Genomic DNA, 5979 nt, shown 5'->3' with positions numbered 1-5979 from the left:
GACTCTGTGTGTGAGAGTGGGTGCCCAACAATGTGATTCATCTGTGTCTGGAATCTAGTGTCCCTACAATGTGATTGTTTTATTTGTGCGAGAGTGAGTAAACAAGTGATCAACAAGGTGATGTGGAGAGGTCTGTGAGAGTGAGTCCTCAAAATGTCATTAATCTGTGCTTAATCCATGACTACAATGTGATGTTTTTATTCTATGAGAGTGAGAAGCCAGAAGATTATCATTCCTTATGCGTGAGTCCCCACAAGGTCATCATTCCTTATGTGTGTGAGGGGATCCCAACAAAGTGATCGTTCCTAATGTGTGTGAGTGGGTCTCCACAATGGGATGGTTCTGTCTGTGAGAGTGAGTCCCCACAAGTTATCATTCCTAATCTGTGTGAGTGGGTCTCTACAATGGGATCGGTCTGTCTGTGAGAGTGAGTCCCCACAAGGTTATCATTCCTAATCTGTGTGAGTGGGTCTCTACAAGGATCGGTCTGTCTGTGAGAGTGAGTCCCCACAAGGTTATCATTCCTAATCTGTGTGAGTGGGTCTCTACAATGGGATCGGTCTGTCTGTGAGAGTTTGTCCCAACAATGTTATCATTCCTTGAATGTCTGGAGTGAGTCTCGACAATTGGATCATTCTGTCTTTGACTTTCCCTGATCTCTGAGTCTCATCGTGATGGGGTGGCCCCCAGCAGGCCCCTGGGGACGGGCGCTATCAGGAGAGATAATGGGCCGAGGATTGAGTTTTCAAAATGGATATGTATCTGTGATTGCCGTGTGATTAAGATCGATGCTCCTGGATATGTCCATCTCAGCGGTGAACGTCATCGTCTACCTGTTCAATCTAGATTCTCAGTTTTACAGAAAGCTCAATCTCAAAGTGGGATCAGTGCCATACAGCTTAGAAAAACGATGTTTAAGATTGTTATGTTGAGGTATTTGGTCGTATAGAGGCATCACAGCACAGTAATGCATGCCACTTCATCTGTGGGGGGTAAAAGCGTGTCGTTGAATATTCATGCACTGCTGTCGGCTTTACATGTTTATTTTGGTTCTGACTAATACTGTGTACTATTTACAGGTGCACAATATTAGTTTGGCGTGAGATTTGAAGGTGTCTCAGCCCTCCAACCTTTGGGGGGGGAGATTCCATGCCTTTCTCAACGGAGCGAAACTCACCCATGGCATCACATCACACGATCAACCTCATTCCCGGTGTAACACCTGAATGAATAAATTTCATTCCCACTAATCGAGTCTGATCGTGTTATGATTCTTCACACCGCACACCTCGCACACACACAGATTTAATTTGTACCCCGACCCACCGCTGCCATGGTATGGGGGGTGGGGGGGGGGGGGGGAGGCAGAGAGGGGAAACTATGTGTAATCGCCGCGGGAGCGGGAGAAAATCACTGCTTGTTCATAATCAATCTGGTGCTTCTCTGGCGGCTCCTTTCACGGCTGTCTGGAAAAATAATCAGCCAGCCACCCTCCTCTGCTCCTCTCCCCGCGACGACGTCGGAGCCGGGATGAAAGTCGACGGGAAAATGTTTGCGTTCCGCCTCGGCGTAAACGTGGCTAATGTGGTGCTCAGAGAGTGGGGACGCCGTCACACGTTGGTCCCGTCTGCCACCAACTTCCCCCACGACCAACTCAGTCAGGGAAGAAAAGCCTGCTCTGATTCCTGTGGTGTATTTATTGATCATAACACTGGTTTTTGATATGCGCCGAGAGAAGAGGGATTCCCCCTGAATTTCTATGAGGGCTTTCTGACGGACAAACAGAGCGTGGCGTATGATCAAGAGCCTTTTCATATTGGACGGGGAGCCCACGCGTGATGTTCTGCGGCTTCTGCTTTGTTCTTTTGTGAAAATGAATAAATAGTCGTTATTAGAAATGAATTTGTTATTAGAGTGAATGTATCTACTCATCTTTATCAACTGACTCTTCTTTTTCTCTCACTCTCGATCTCTCTTTCTATCACTCTTTCAGTTCTTCAGTTATCTTTTTCGCGGATTAACAAATGAGATATGATGTTCTTTATCAACTGACTCCTCTCTTTTTCTCCCTCTCCCCCTCCCACTCTCTCTCCCCCCCCCCCCTCTCTCTCTCTCTCTCTCTGTCTCCCCCATCTCTCGCTCTCTCTCTTTGTCTGTCCCTTCACTTACCTTACTTAGATTACATTTTCTTTCATTTGAATATTGAGTTGACCTTTCCTGTGAAGATTACCTTTACTGTGTTGTGCGAGGGCTACATTGATTCTTCCATCTCTCTGATGGAACACACACGCAGCCGGGTTTGTTATGTAACGTCTTGTGCATGTTGATAGCCGGACAGTACCACTCTTAAGTACAGGGTCCGTAGACCACCTCCAATGCGAAAATAAGATCTGTCTTTATAGGGGTGTCATTTTCCGAATGAACACAAACATCCGTCCGATTTTTTTACAAAGTGACTAAAAAGTGATTCTGGGAACTAGGACAGCAGCTAATCAATATGGGGTTAACTTACCAAAATGAACCCACACATAGTGCTGCACAAGCAAGTTTTCAAAAGATCAAGTGGGCAGAGTAGCTCTCAGAATCCGAGAACAAGCTTGGCAGATATTGTATTGTGTTGGCGCTTGTCAAGTTCAGAACAGGTGTGCGTCGAAAAACTAATGGGTAAACTGAACCACAAAGTGGCAATATGTGCACGATGATGCACATGTGTAAGCACCATAGGGCACGTGTGTGTGCACCACGGGTACATGCATGTTTGTGCACCATGAGGTACATGCGTGTGCATCATTACATACATGTGTATGTGCCCTATTAGGTTACATGTGTGCGCACCATGAGGTTATTGTGGGATATTGTTCAGAGCGACTTGTGTCTCTGGTGAATAAAGAGGTTTTCTACTAAAGTGGGCGAGGATAGTGCAGTGGTTAGGGTGTTTGACTCCATGCTACAAGGTACTGGGTTCGATCCCAATGTCCTCATTTCCACGACCAAGTCAGCCATCATTGAGCAAGATGCCCGACCAGGCTACGTCCGGCTCCTTGATCTGTGTCCCTGTAAGTCAGGTCAGGGTGTGGTAACTAAGTAGCAAATTGAAAAAGTGTGGGATAAGTTTCTGGTTGTGAACAGCAATCGGTTCTCCGTGCCGCTGGCCCTGAACACAGACCCCTGAATGGTCTGCCGCCGTAGAAAAACCCAGTTCCGGTGGAGAGGAGCGTCAGGGGAAAATAGGAACAGGATGTCTGACAAGTTCAGTTTGTCTTTCTAAATGACTCCGAGACCTGGACTGGAGTTTTTTCTCGCCAGTGGATTGATTTGTTTTGGTGCGTTTATGTCTACCTGAGAAAGTAACATGTGAAAGCAAGGAACAACGTTCTCTCTTGCTTTCTTTACTCAATCAGACGACAACTCGACTCTGTTTGTCACGCGCCTGCCAGCCCGTGTTAACTGGGATACCCTAGGGCAGTGTTTTCTTAAGTTATGGGGTTGGGACCCAAACTGGGTCACGATCCAGTTAGGAGGTGGGTCGCGGGCTGACAAGGCGGAGAACACTCAGAAAAAACCTCGGAGCACACCGATTTTTTGTGAACCTCCCGTTGCGGTCGGGTCCCACACACACCGAAGGAGTGTTTTTTTGGGGGTCCCGAGATGAAAGAGTCAAAGAGCGCCATGTTGTAGGGAATTGCTAATGATCAGAACAAAACATGCAAGCAAAGGTATCCTTTTACCGGTGTATTCACATTAGTTAAGGGTGTATATATACACAAGTATATTTCAGCTCATTCCCTTTTTCCGTCCTTTGAAGGCATTTTTACATCCACATTTTTCTGTTTCGCCTGAAATATCAGCCAATCGTGACTGAGGAGTGTGACGTCCATCCATCACGGTGCGTTTCACAATGTGTTTCACGTGCTTGGTGGAGGGCGACCGAGCCCATATATGGGTTGAGGAAAGCCCAGGGGCTGAAATGTGTGTAGCACACTGTGTTGTGTGTAGCTGTGTGTAATGTGTATCCCTGTGTTGTGTATCAGCGTGTAATGTGTGTATCTCTCTATATTAGACATACAGAGGGAATGGAATGGACCGCGCCCGGGGATGTTCAATATCTCGTGGTAATTTCTCTCTCTCTCTCTCGTTCTCTCTTACTCTTCTTGCCCCTCTCTCTCGCGCGCTCTCTCGCTCACTTTCCTACTCTCTATCTCTCTCTGTTTCGCTCTCTCTCTCTCTCTCTCTCTCTCTCTCTCTCTCTCTCTCTCTCTCCTCTCTCTCTCTCTCTCCTCTCTCCCCCCTCTCTCTCTCTTTCTCTCTCTCTGTCTCGCTCTCTCTCCGTCTCTTCCCTCCCCCTCCTTTACCAAGATAAAGCTTCTTAAGTCCAGGAATGAAATTCATATTGTAGTTTTGTTTTAAAGAGACCGTTACAATGTTAGACCCGTTCATTTTTGTGCGTGTGTGTGTGTATGTTTGTGTGTGTGTGTGCATTTATTTTTATGATATGGTATATATGGAGTGTGCAAGTGTTGTATTGTGTTCTGTTTGTGCTTTTATTTATGTGGCCTTGCAGGTGATGTGGTGTCGTCTTGTTTGCACGTGTGTGCGTGTGTGTGTGTGTGTGTGTGTGTGTGTGTGTGTGTGTGTGTGTGTGTGTGTGTGCGTGTGCGTGTGTGTGTGTGTGAGTGTGTGTGTGTGTGTGTGTGTGTGTGCGTGTGTATGTGTGTTTTGTCCTTGTGTGTGATGTGGTGCCCTTGTGTGTGTGTGTGTGTGTGTGTGTGTGTGTGTGTGTGTGTGTGTTGTGTGTGTGAGTGCACAGGCTCACTCCAGTGAGTCTGAGAACCAACACCAGAATCAAGGCTGAGGTTCTCTTAAGCCTGGAGGGATAGCTACAATCTGTATACTACAAGCTTGCGAGCTACAGCCAGCTATCCAAGACCTGCTAGCTAGAGTATGTTAGCTAAATAAAGCTAGATACAGCCTGCTAGCATAAATGCTAGACCTGCTGCTCAACCTGCTAGACACAATCTGCTAGCTACATTCTGAAAGCTACAACCTGTTAGGCACAACCTGCTAGCTACAATCTGCTAGTAACAACCAGTCAGCTTGGCCACAGCCTGCTAGCTACAACGTGTTTGTAGAACAACATTGAATAAATAATTAAAACGTCTTTGTTTTGTATTTGCGTACGTTGTTTTAGTTTGCCTTCTGTGATTGCATTGTGAAGGGTTAGGTTGGCAGCATTTTTCAAATTCAAATCCTTCCTCTCTGCTTCATCAACTCGGCCCTCTGTCTCTGTCTCTGTCTCTCTGTCTCTCTCTCTCCTCTCTCTCTTCTCTCTCTCTCTCTCTCTCTCTCTTTCTCTCTTTCTTACCCCACTTTCTCCCATTGTCTTCTCCGCTCATTCATTCCTCTAGCACTACTGGCCTCTAGATCTCACTCTCTCTCATACTGTCTGACACCCCCCCCTACTTCCGTACTCCCCTTTTTCTCCCTTTCCTTCACTCGTCCGTAGCCTTTACAGACACACACACATACACACACGCCTCGCCGCCCCTGCATGACGTGGGGGACAGATCAAGGAGCCGTGTTGCCGGGAGTTACGGGGATTGAGTGCGACACATTGGAATGCAACTCCAGCAGAGCCCCTGAGAGAGAGAGAGAGAGAGAGAGAGAGAGAGAGAGAGAGAGAGAGAGAGAGAGAGAGAGAGAGAGAGGGAGAGAGGAGGGAGAGACGGAGAGACGGAGAGAGCGAGAGACAGAGAGACAGAGAAGAGAGAGTGTATCGTGTTGTGTGTGTCGGTGTGTGTCTGTGTTTCTCTGTGCTGTGGGGTACAGAAAAGAGAATAAGAGATAAAAAAATGAAAAAATGGGGGATAAAGACGAAAAAATCAAGTAATTTCCCTTTTCCAAGAGGGTTTACCCTCTCTCGCTCTCTGTCTCTCTATGTCTTTCGCTATCTCTCCCTCTCTCAGTGTCTCTCTCCCTCTC

The sequence above is a fragment of the Gadus macrocephalus genome, chromosome 1 (genome assembly GCF_031168955.1).
Source record: "Gadus macrocephalus chromosome 1, ASM3116895v1".
NCBI lineage: Eukaryota > Metazoa > Chordata > Actinopteri > Gadiformes > Gadidae > Gadus > Gadus macrocephalus.
Note: the sequence above shows the minus strand (reverse complement) of the source record.